Source organism: Pinus tabuliformis, chromosome 5_2 (genome assembly GCF_031772625.1).
Source record: "Pinus tabuliformis cultivar Carrire ecotype Pingquan chromosome 5_2, CPIR1, whole genome shotgun sequence".
Taxonomy (NCBI): Eukaryota; Viridiplantae; Streptophyta; class Pinopsida; order Pinales; family Pinaceae; genus Pinus; species Pinus tabuliformis.
Window position 1 is genome coordinate 944,113,908 of NC_142306.1, and position 12,471 is coordinate 944,126,378.

The 12,471-nt window shown below is 37.6% G+C and overlaps 1 pseudogene across 1 annotated transcript in view; it reads right to left on the reverse strand.

Moving 5' to 3' along the window:
* Positions 1–225: 225 nt before the first annotated feature.
* Positions 226–12,471, reverse strand: part of LOC149162372 (rhomboid-like protein 20) — a 75,929-nt pseudogene continuing 63,683 nt past the window's right edge. Inside the window, exons 5-8 of the transcript XR_016261926.1 lie at positions 2,353–2,504; positions 2,138–2,239; positions 1,538–1,669; positions 226–660 (exon numbers count right to left, since the gene is read on the reverse strand). The product of XR_016261926.1 is annotated as a rhomboid-like protein 20 (transcript). The remainder of the gene's footprint in view (positions 661–1,537; positions 1,670–2,137; positions 2,240–2,352; positions 2,505–12,471) is intronic.

The following is a 12,471-nucleotide window of genomic DNA, read 5'->3' on the forward strand; positions in this document are numbered from 1 at the left end:
GCAAACTTGTGACTAAAATTACCTTTTGTAAGTAAATAGTCAGAGCTGTCTTCCCTTTCTCACTTATTTGTGCATAATTACTATTATCTCCGATTCACCAAGATTCAGCCTATGTTCAGTCCATTAAAGGTGTGCAGCATGAAGTGTTAGGCACATACAGTTATAGAAGGTAATTACATGTTTGGAATCCATGGTATTCTTGGAAAGCACACCCAACAGGACCTCTAATGAATAGCCCTGCACAGGAACCTTGGCCTTAATGATAAAGGAAAATTTACATCCCTAGGTCACTTTCTGCAGTCTGTACAGATTGGATAATTCAAAGAGAAAGCAGGAACTCATCTCAATAAAGGGCCTACATCCTTTTTGCATCTAGAACAAAAACTGAAGACAAGAATTACAAGATTAAAAGATCTTTTAACGCCTTAATATGCATGAATTTGTCCGTCTACAAGTCATCTAAAAAAATCCCTACAAAAGCAAATAAACAATTCTTAATATTTACTGTGAGTGACTATTAAGAAGTAGTTCTGCTGCAGCATGGATGTCATTTCTTGCTTGTGCGAGTGCTCGTATAGCTGAACTCCTATCAAAACCCATAGAAACTAGAGTAGAAATGGCTGCCTCTGATTCAGCCATCGTAGGTGCAACCCAGTTACCCTGCTCATATTTCCAAGCAAACAGAATAGTTAGCCTTTTTGCTATATCCTACTCTGAATGGCATATTTTCAGCTTGAAGCTTTCATTTGTTTTTCAAATTATAGTATCAGTTCCTATCGAATGCAATTATTAGGAAGTACACATATCTAAAAGAGAGTGAAAGAGAAAATAACAAGCTGTATACACAACAGCGCTATCTTACCATGCAGATACAATCAAAACCTTGACAAGCCCACTTCCCAAATAAAAATCCCTTCCTAGAAAGGTTCTTCTTGTTGGAACATAATTTCTGAAACTAAGTCCACACTGAATTTATATAAAGGCAAGTTCCCACTAATACACTTGACCTATAAAAGCAACTGCCATCACTCTAAGCTTCTGGTCAGGCAATTGCCAATAGTCCTAAATTAGTTTTAGATTATTAAAGTACCCTAGGAAACAAGTGATTTACATATAAATATACAGAAAAGTCTAAACAGAGGACTAGATAGAGAATATGCAAGTTTGGCCCTTTATATGTTTTAGTTTGTAAGACCTCAACTAGGACTACTAAAAGCCATCAAAACAATGATAGTATCTAGACCTCAACTAGCCATAAAAACAATGATATTATCTAAACCTTCAGTGGCTCATGGCATGTGGAATTTCAAACGAAATCTACGTTTAGCACTATGCCAGTTGTGAGCATGCCACTGTTATTTCGGGGTATGCCAGTAGATTAGTCCCACACTCTTGGGTTGTAGGAAACTCGCAACAATGCTAGAAATAATAATAACAATTAAAAAATTAGATGTTCTTTCAATTGTACAAGTCAAAGTTCAAACAATTAGGCATTCATTTCTCCACCATAACTTAAATGATTCTGCAGAAAACTGACCTGAAATTGTTGACCCAACGGAGCATCTATTGTCTCTCTTGTGACAGTTCTTCTTGAGGAAACGGTAGATGACCCTCCAGAGACTAATGGAGAAAAAAGCCACGAAGCAGTAGATGCTACCGATTTAGGAAGCTGTACAAGTTAGAAAGATGATTATCACTACATTTTCTACGGCCATTTTTAATCTATGTTCCTAGAAGTGCATGTAAATGGAAACTGCAAACTATATATTAAAACATGATAACTTATTTTCAGATTATAACATTACTGGCTACTTCAGGCACATTGGCAGTGTATTAAATCTATTTCCAAATGAAAGAAAAATTCTTACACAATTTTCCATGGTTTGTTATTTCCTACAAACCTACTCATAACCTGAAGACGCTTCAAAACAATAGAAGGTAGTCCATGCAGGGACATGGAAGAACAATGAACACATATCTTCTTTTGTATGCAAAAATCTATACGATCTTAAGGTCTATCTATAACTTAAGTTGTACAATTTGATGCTTGTTAAAGATGTTTAAACAATGAAACATAATTTTATTCATTTCAAAGGATTCCATACTATCCTTGCAAACGAAGAGACAGAAGGAAGACCTTTAATTTTTGAATTCTAAAAATGTTCATTCGATATAATAAGCCAGCAAGTACTCCACAAAACCCTGGTATAAAGGATCTCTTCCATGATGAAAGGAGAAGCTGCAAAACAAAGCCTCAGATAATTAGTACCCCATAAGAAAATGCAACTAAATCATCTGAATCATTTCTGAAATGGAAGTCACATATACTTAGAAATAACAGGAACATCATACTTGAAGTCCAGCAAGGTAGACAAATGACTTATCAGAGAACCGGACACTAAAAATTTGAAACCGCGTTGAAACTGGTATGTCAAGAAAGAAGGGAACAAAGAGAGAAACTATTATGCCATAAGGTCCAGGAGCTAGTCCACCTGATATATAATCTGCAGAGCCACATGCAAAAAAGGGAAGATTAGAACCATATATGGATGTTTGTTATATTTGCAGCATGCACTTACAAGCGACAAGTATGCACAATCTACACATGCACACAGTGTCAAACACAGTGTGCCACGATACAAAAACAGAATTTTCAGACTAACATGAGTTAAGCCCAAGTGTACTCCTCAAATTGTACCAATAATCAACAGCAGAAAACACGTATGTATCTATATATATGTATCTATATATATATATGTATGTATATATATGATAATGCATATCCTGTATATATTAAAAATAAACCTATTATGTATGTACATATATATGGGTCTACCTTTCTTACAGACTCACACATAACTTTGCCGGCATTGAGTTTTTTGTGTATAAATATATTAATATAAATATGCTTATAACAGAAACTCTCACAGTGTTTGAAGTGTTATTTAAATATGTTCAAGCATTTCTGGATAACTCACATGAGACATTTTCATTGTCAACGCTTCGAGCCAGCAAGTGTGGCTCATCATGACATAGATATGAAATCTGATCATGCATTGAGAGATAAATAGGTGAGACATGCAGAGACATTAGGTTAGATGAACGTTACGAGGTCAAGATTAAAACATTTAAAAGAAATAATGACCAACTGAAAAATGTCAATATATATATATATATATGAATCCACCAGAGACATTCCAGTTATAGGAGAGCTATTTATGATCGTGATAGATTCAATCCACTCTTTCATTGTGGTCATCCAATCATCTGGATCTTTCACATTAATTGTTTGGGTTTCATTGCCAAATTGATCATTAACTTGTGATTAATCATTTGCACTACCCATAGGGGTAGTCTCACTTAGTAATTTATTTTGTATCCAGTCATTAAATTCACTCTTGTCTATATATCTAACTCGTGGAACACATTTTATTCCTGTAGATCCCATCAATCGTTTCCACTTTTTTGAAGACAACCAATTCTCTCTTAAATTTTCAGTTGGTCATTATTTTCATTAATTATTTTAAACGTTTTAATCTTGACCTCATAACGTTCATCTAAACTAATGTCTCTCCATCTCTCACCTATTTATCTCTCAATGCATGATCAGATTTCTTATCTATGTCCTGATGATGAGCCACACTTTGCTGGCTCGAAACGTCGACAATCAAAATGTCTCATGTGTGTAATCCGGAAATGCTTGAACATAATTACTCTTCTCACAAAAGCCTCTGATCTGAGAAGGTGTTATTTAAATGTTAAATGAAAATATCAATGTTTAAGTTTTCATAGCAGTGGCTGCAAACTTATGAGTCAGTTCTTATTAAATAAAGCAATGACAATTTCTACTTTTCATGGCAATCATCACCGTTCCTTGCCATGTTATGCGCGCTCTTTATGAATAGTTACTTTGTTGAGATAAAAATATACACCGTTATTTAATATTTATATTTCTAAAGAACTTTGCTACAATCTTAAAAATTGATTTTCATGTTTCATGGCTTCTCCACAGCTCTATAAGAACAACCAGAAGATAGAATTGCTTACAAGTTACTATCTATAGATTCTGTAGGGTTAATGCGCTTGTAACCAAAGCATAACAATTTGCAATTTCCATACAGGAAATGTTTCTGGTACATAAACAATAAGGAGGGGCTAGGAAATCTTTAGGAAATGTTTCCCAGACTTTTCTTGCATGGAAACTTCTGGGAAACATTTACTATGCTTCTTGGAATTTAATTTATTTTCCCGTATGGAAACGATGTTTCCTTACATTTTTTTAACGTAGGTGGGCTGCATGACTTGTAGCCTGGAAAAAAGGTTTAAAAATAAACATTAACCAACAGATTTCTACATGTGAAACCACACCCCTTCATATCTATTTGTAACTTTTGCCCTCCATATCAATATAAAATTGGTTCAAGCCTTCTAATTGTGTCTGTTTGTTAAGAAACCCCTTTTTGTAACTTTTTCCCTCCATGTCAATATAAAATTAATTCAATTCATGGTGGTTATTGTTTGTTAATAAATCCTTTTTGTAGCTTTTGCCCCTCATATCAATATAAAATTGATTCAAGTCTTGGTGATTGTTTGACAAGAAATCAATGAACAAAAACACACAAGTTTGCCATTTAAAAAAAAAAACGGGACTGTCCCAAACCCCACCAAAGGGAGGAATGAAGTTGAACAACTGGGTTTGTTCAACTTCAATTTTCCTGAATCTACTCAGTAATGAATTATATGCATCTATGCTTTATGTGTGTAAGTTTTTAATGTCCTTTGAGATCCATCTGGTCAATAACAACTCTTAAAATCAAAAACTACAAATCAATTTGATTAGAAATTAATGGCAACTTAGTCAGAGATATGATCAAGATTTTTGGGGTTTTAGGATCTCAGTTCAGTTATTAAACAGCTTAGTTATGAAATCTCCCAGATCATATTCCCAATGAATAACTTAGAGAGAATAATAATCTAAAATGTTTATATATTTATATCAATGAGTTAATAGGCCTCCCAGTCTAGGAAGAAGGCTTTTTGTATTCTATAGTGTGCACTATACAGATTGTACATGTTCCTCCAGGCTATAACCAGCGAGAAGGAAGGAAGGAACAGCAAAGTCTTTTAGCCTTGTTTTGGACTGTTTTTGGGTCAAATAACCTCCACACGTGCGAAGTAAAGGGACTATTTCCAGTGCAGAAAAAGCCGAAGTTATTGCAGACCTCTAAGACAACCGAATTCAGGAAGAAGTCAAGCCTAAGGGTAGCCGAGTTGAAGGAAGAAAGTCTCCTTCTAGAGCGAGGAAGATAAAGGGTCAAAGTTGGTCAAACACATGTGCTAGGGTTTCTAAAATAGAGACAAGGAGTGCAATGTTGAACCAAGGACCGAAAATCTGAAGTATAGCCGAAGTACAAAGAAGACAAGCAGTTGGATCAAGTGTTGACTTGGGCATGAAAGAGAAGCAGTGAAAGGGGAACTTGTGTCTTGGTCTTGGAGTGGCAAATAGGTCAAGGGTCTTGGTCTTGGAGTGACAAATAGGTCAAGGGTCTTGGTCTTGGTATTCGTCAATTGGAATCTCTATAAGAAGAAGAATTTGTTCGGGTTTTCCTCTCAAGTAGGAGAGGTTTTGGCCCTGGCTTATAGCCTATATTCTGTGTCTCTTGTCTCTTTATGGTTCATGCATTGGTAGTTGTTTGATGAAGAATAATACTATACTAACATAAGTAAAAGAAGATCCTAATCTAAGAAGTAAAAAGCATTCACAAGCAATTACTAATAGAAGAGAAATCACTTAACCTTGATGCCCTAGATTTCTCAACAAAAGGAAGATGCTCAATTATGATATAACATTTGAAGGACAATTAACGTGAGCACATGAAAATGAAATTAACAAGTACAAAAATATACAATATTTGCAAGTAAATGATAAGCTCACAATCCAAATTGTACAATAACCAATGCAAGATGGAAAATGTTATGTGAGTGTGTAAAATCAAGTGGTATTGGTAAATTTTATTATATGTCTAATCTATGGTTTGACTTCCCCTCAACTCCTTCAACTTGGTAAAGAATGAGGTGGTTGCAATAAGACTAGGAAGAGGAGGTTAAGGCCTCATTAACGATACAACCTGGGACTTAAAAACAACCCGTGTGTCTTCGTTCCTACAAGGGACTCGGCGACAAGAGAACTGTCAAGTCACATGTTTTAACCTTTGCTCCAAACTCAAATTCAGGGAATTGAATGATAGTTATGGAAGGTCATATCAACCAAGCTTATGCTTGGAGGTTAATTTTAGAGAGATCTAAAGTGCAAATTAAGATGCTAAATTATCACAAGTGCTCCAAGTGAGATTTGATAATTAAAACCAAAATGCTTCAAAAGTGAAATATCTTAAGATTTATCAAAGACAAAGACCATTCCACTTATATGATCAAATTAATTGATTAGTAAAGAGTGTGTTTAGAATGCTAAACAACCAATGAAGCAAATGACAATTAGATCAAGAAGCTAAAAACTACTTCAATGAAAATGCCAATTAGATCAAGTGAATGATGAGTGATTAAAACTACTTGCACAATGAAAACAAGAGACTAGATCTAGAAATTAAATGATGCAATTAACAAGAAAATGATCTAAGCTACCAATGCAAAAATGAACAAGATAGTGATTTAGATCTAATGACTAAGCTAGCAAAAGAAAATGAAATGAGTTAGTGACTAGCTATCCAAGAGGTTCTCCTACCAAATGAGGAGGTGGGATACCAAGGGGAGAAAACCCCAAGCTCCCTCAAAGAAAATTCTCTTTTATTATTATTACAAATTGAAACCCTCTTAGAGAGAAGAGAGGGCTTAGATCTAGAGGAGGGTTTACAAAAAATGAGCTTCAATGAGCTAATACCCTTCCTCAAAGAACCAAGAAAAATAAGAAAATTATTTACAAATTTATGGTGAAATTTACAAATGAGAAAATTCCTCCAAAGGAATTTGATAATCCTCCAAAAAAAATTCACTTTCTCTTCAAGATAATTAAGCTTAAGCTTTGACGTCCAAGAGAAGAGGAATTTTCGCACAAGAGAAAAAGAGAAACCTCTCCTATGCTTGCAGCCAAGAGAAAAGGCTTCAAAAAATTGAGGACAGCTTCCTCAAAACCCTAGTCGTATAGGATTTGCACAGGGAAATGGAGAGAGGAGAGGGAGATGACTTGATCAACAAACAAGTGTAGGTTTTGAGCTCCAAAAATATATTTGTCTCTTTGAATCTTCAAGCATACACCTGCAAGGAAAAATTTCCAATGCCAAACCCTTGATCCTCCTTCAGATCTGCACAAAAATAGAGAGGAGATCCAAATATATACAAGAGGAAAATGATTTATGTACAAAGGGGTTAGAATATATACAAAAATTTACAGATCTACTAGCCCAAAGAGTGTGAGGACACCTTCACTCTTGGGTAGCAAAAATAAGCTCTAAAATAGCTAGATCTGACAAATAAAGTGCATAAATAAATAGATCTGGAGATTTAATGATAATATGCTCAAGTTATGGCAAGGAAACTCCCTCTAAAAATAAATCGTTTGATAAGCCTTTGAGAGAGATCGATGTGGGTTCTTCCACTTCTATCCCTTGAGAGTTGGTTGGTTCAACCAAAAACTTCCCCAAATGCTCAAGATCTAACTCAACAAGTATAGATCTCTACACACTTGAAATAAATTTGTTAGATCCACAAGAAGATAAATAGCACAATGAAAAAGAAGACTAGGGGTTCAACCAAAAACCCACTAGCGCTTCTAGATCTAGAGTGTTTCTCTAAACTCAAATATTAATGCAAGATACTTTACAAATAATAAATCCACAAATTGGAAAGTGAACTAACAAAATTTGATTAGCACCAGTAGAGCATTAAGAACAAGAAATCAAAAAAATATTACCATAGATTTAGAAGAATAACACCACAAAGCTTTTTCCCCAAAAGTCTTTCTTTTTATTAGCTCAAAATAATTCCAGTACAAATTTTGCAGAGCTTCCTTTAACCAAAAGCTCGATTTACAATTCCTCAAGTGAGGTGTGAGAGCCTCAATTTATAGAAAAATATGAGAGGAAATACCCTCTAAGTGAAAATGTCTAGATCCAACAAGAAAATGGCTAGATCCATGTCCATCAAATCGTGTCCCTTGGTGCCCCTGCACAGATCTCCATGAGAGAGAGACATTTGCCTTGAAGGAGGAGTTGGGTGGAACAAAAATTGATTGTTGGAGTGGTTTTGGAGCATTCAAAAAATTTTCCCATCCTTTTCCTCGAAGATCTCTCATTCAATTCAACCATCATGGACCATCTTCTTTAAAAATTCAATTTGCTGGGACATGGGCTTCTTTTATGGACCAATCGAAATTTTCCTTGAGCCATATTTTCTTGGTAAATGGACTTCCCATCATTTTTTGACTTGACTTTAATATTTGGGAATTTCCATCTCAGTTTTTATCATTTTCACTCGGAGAGAACTTTTTATTTTCTTCCCATTTTTATTTTCCAAATTCCAACTAATTATTTGTTATTGTTTGCCAGAAATTAGAAACAATGGGTTTTGAGGGGTAGAAGTACTCATACCCCCTACAGCTTCTATAAACAACACTTATTACATTTTACATCAAATAATTATTAAAAATCCCCACCAATGGGAAAAATTTAATAATTAAAAATTAACACTTAGACTCCACCAAATTTTCCAAAACTTTAAAGATGATATATGTTAAAATTGGCAACTAGGGCCAAACTCCATGTGGGTCATCTTATTAATGTAAGCTGATGTTTTTAATGGATCCCCCTCATCGAGAGGTGTAGGATTGATCTAAAGATCATCTGATTCCAATAAGTATTCATGGAGATATGAATTTATTTGTGTTATGGGACAATTCGTCAAGGTCGGCCAGCAACCAAATAAACCCCACTTGTGCTCAACGTTTTAGTATAAATAGAGGTGGACTTCAAGTCATTTCAACACACTTGGGATCTCTTCCTCTCTACTTGTCTTTGGGTTTTAGTAGGAGGAGAGATCCTAAGGGATAACGCTGCCCTAATCCAGAGGGTAGAAGTCGGAACTGGTGGGAACTGCCGGAACTGCCAGGAAAAGCCGGAACTGTCGGAACTGTCAGGAATAGCCAGAACTGCCAGGAGCTGTAGGAACAGTCGGGAAAGCTGACGCAGAGTGCAAAAGCCAGAACTGCCGAGAAAAGCCGGAACTGCCTGGAAAAGCCAAAACTGCTAGAACTCCCAGGAATAGCCGGAATTGTCGAAACTGCTAGGAACAGCGGGAATTGTCGAAACTGTTGGAACTGCTGGGAATTGCCAGAACAGGTGGGAACGCTGACGCAGAGGGCAAAAGCCGGAATTGCCGGAACTGTCGGGAACAGTTGGAATTGCCGAAATTGCCAGAACTATCGGAATTTCCGGAACTACCGGGAACTGTCGAGAACTACCGGAACAGCCAGAGCATTTGTCTCCAAAGGAGAGCAGCATGCAAGGGACAACTAACTAACATTGGGATAGTTGCATGCTACATAGCAGCAAATACACCAAGCATGCAATGTTACAGCTAGCATGCAACGGACAACAAGCATGCTAGGGACAACAAGCATGCTAGGGACAACAAGCAAGCAAGGGACAACAAGCAAGCAAGATGTAGCCATCACATAGGTCAATATGGCAACATGGTGCAGCAATGGCACATAATGCAATACAATGATGGGTACAGCCATGATTAATGAAGCGTGATGAGATGCAGCATAGTGATGATAGGTGCAGCATGGTGCAGCGCAGTGACGTGCAACATGATGATGAAATGCAGCACAACGATAAGTGAAGGAGTCACCTTGGAGAATTAGTTGAAGCAGCATGTCTTCAACTAATCTCATGTATCATCTTCTTAAAGATGATCTATGCTCTTATCTAGATAAGTCAAAGTGTTGACTTCTGTTGTAAATGTACTATCTCTCTCTCTCTCCGCTGAACTATGGAAGAACATATAAGAATTGATCAAGGGTTTGTCCCTGGCTAACGCCACATCTTGTGTCCTCTTGTCTTGGCTTGTCTTCTATGATTTATGTTTATGTTCTATCTGCAGTTTACTTTAATATTGATGTGATTGCTAATCTAGAAAAGATATAGAGCTAACTGTGAAAATTGAAATAAATTGCTATAAGCATAGAACATACCTAAAATTGACATGGTATCAGACCCGAGGTGAAGACAATGCCCAAGCAAGAGTGAAAGAGCAATCACCGAAGACAATTGGGAAAGGACAAAAGGATTAGTGGATTCCTCATCCCTCTTCAAATTCACCAAGGGTGAAGTCGAAGCAGAGAATATTATTAGAATGGCGCAGCAGAACTTTCTAATGGCCTACCTAAAGATCACTTCATTAGGAAGTTTGGATCTAAGGGTGGAAGGAAACGCAGATGCCTTGGTTGCAATAAGTTTGGCCATTATACGAAGGAGTGTCTGAATGGCAGAGACACATCACTTGATGATGATAACAATCATTCCAGGGACATCTTCAATGATCAGAGGAACGACAGGTAATACAGGTCATCAAGGAAACAACCGACTCTTCAAAGAAAGCAAGGAACCCCAGGTATGAAGAATCAAATGTTGTTTCTCATAAGATAAAGAAGCGTTATCTTGTATTGGCGCTCTCCTTCAAATTCTTTGGGAATCTGGCTTATTGATCATAGTGCTTCAAGGCACCTCATCGGATAGAAGGGTGCTCTCTCGAATTTGGTAGAGACAGAAACAACCGTGGGATTATACTTGGAGTCGATGCCACCTATCCCGGAAAGGGTGTAGGGAATGTTACCCCTCAACTGAATGAGGGTAACTCTATTCATTTACAAGAGTCTCTTTTATGTACCTAATCGCAAGAACAACCTGGTGCCCATCTCGGAAATGGAAGTCAAAGGTTTTAGGCTGGCATTCATTGATGCAAAGGTACGTGTTAAAAAATAGAATTTTCAAAGATGCTTTTTCTCATGGGTTCAAGGTTGGCAATTTGTATCAAGTTGCAAGATGGTCCATTGGGGATCATGTCAATTGACATATCGCATCTATAACACCGGAGGTCTACCTTTGGGGCCCTACCCGATGTGAGTCAAATGGTGATAGGGATGCCTGAATTCAAGAAGAGCATGAAGGTACATGTCTGAGATGTACCTAAGGAAAATCTTACAAGGGAACCATTCCCCTCATGCAGCAGGTCCACAGGTTTGGAACAACCCGAGGAGTTTGAGATTCATGATCGGGAATCTCATGTATACAGGTGGAAGAAAGCCCTCTATGGCTTGAAGCAAAACACCCCGGGCGTAGTATGAGAGGATTGATAGTTGTCTGATGAAGTTGAGATTCACTAGGAGTGAAACCGATCCAAACCATTACCCAAAGGTTGTGGATGATAGACCTCTCATACCGGCACCTTATGAGGACGACCTATTTCTGACAGGTGCAGACCCTCTCATTTGCAGAAGTAAGAGGGAGTTGGATTCCAGATGTGGAATGGTAAACTGCAACCCGTGACTACCTCGAGGATCTTAACTTTCAGAAGTTATATGGTAGTGATGTCGGACAAGATTTGGGAAATGCCTATGAGTTTCATAAACTCATTCGCATTGATGCTCTTAGTGAACTTTCCTCGTATGTTTTGCAGTTAGCATGGTGAACTCATATTTGTTTGAGCCTCATTAATTGGTGCCAAGAATCTTCTAAGATATCTTCAGGGCACAATCTCTCATGGATTGAGATACACTGCTGGAAATATGAAATTGCATGATTATTCAAACGCTGACTGGGCAGGCAGTGTGGAGGATCACTAGAGCACTTCTCAGTGCTGGTTCTCTTTGGATTCTGCTTCGATATCATGGATGAGCAGGAAGCAGAAGTCGGTTGCTATAAGCACCACCGAGACCGAATACATAGCTACAAGTATGATCTCGTGTGAAGCTGCATGGTTGCAGAAGCTCTTAAGTGAGTTGTTTGTACACATGATGAATACCACTGTGATTCTCTGTGACAACCAGAGGGGGGGTTCGATTATTAAGGAATCTCATATTTGATGATTTCTCCAGCAGATAGACATCAGATACTGCCTTATCTGGGATATGGTAAGTCAATGAGCGAGGAGGCTCCATCGCATTGAGACTGATGTACAGATCACAGACATTTTGTCAAAGCCCCGAGGAAAGGTCAAATCTGTGACTTTCCCGAACGACTTGGAGTCGTTGAGAGACCTTCTTATAAGGGTCATGCATGTTGCATGCATTGAGCTATGGGAGCTCTGGGGGGCTTGGTGTACTTACTAGAGCAACATACGACCACAGGGCGACTCACCCTCCCCTGGTGGTGCGCTATGTACAAGATGCTAGGTTCAACCTTCCCCTGTGATACCCCGTGGCGACTGTGGAACAGGATGATTAGTTCAACTGTGGGT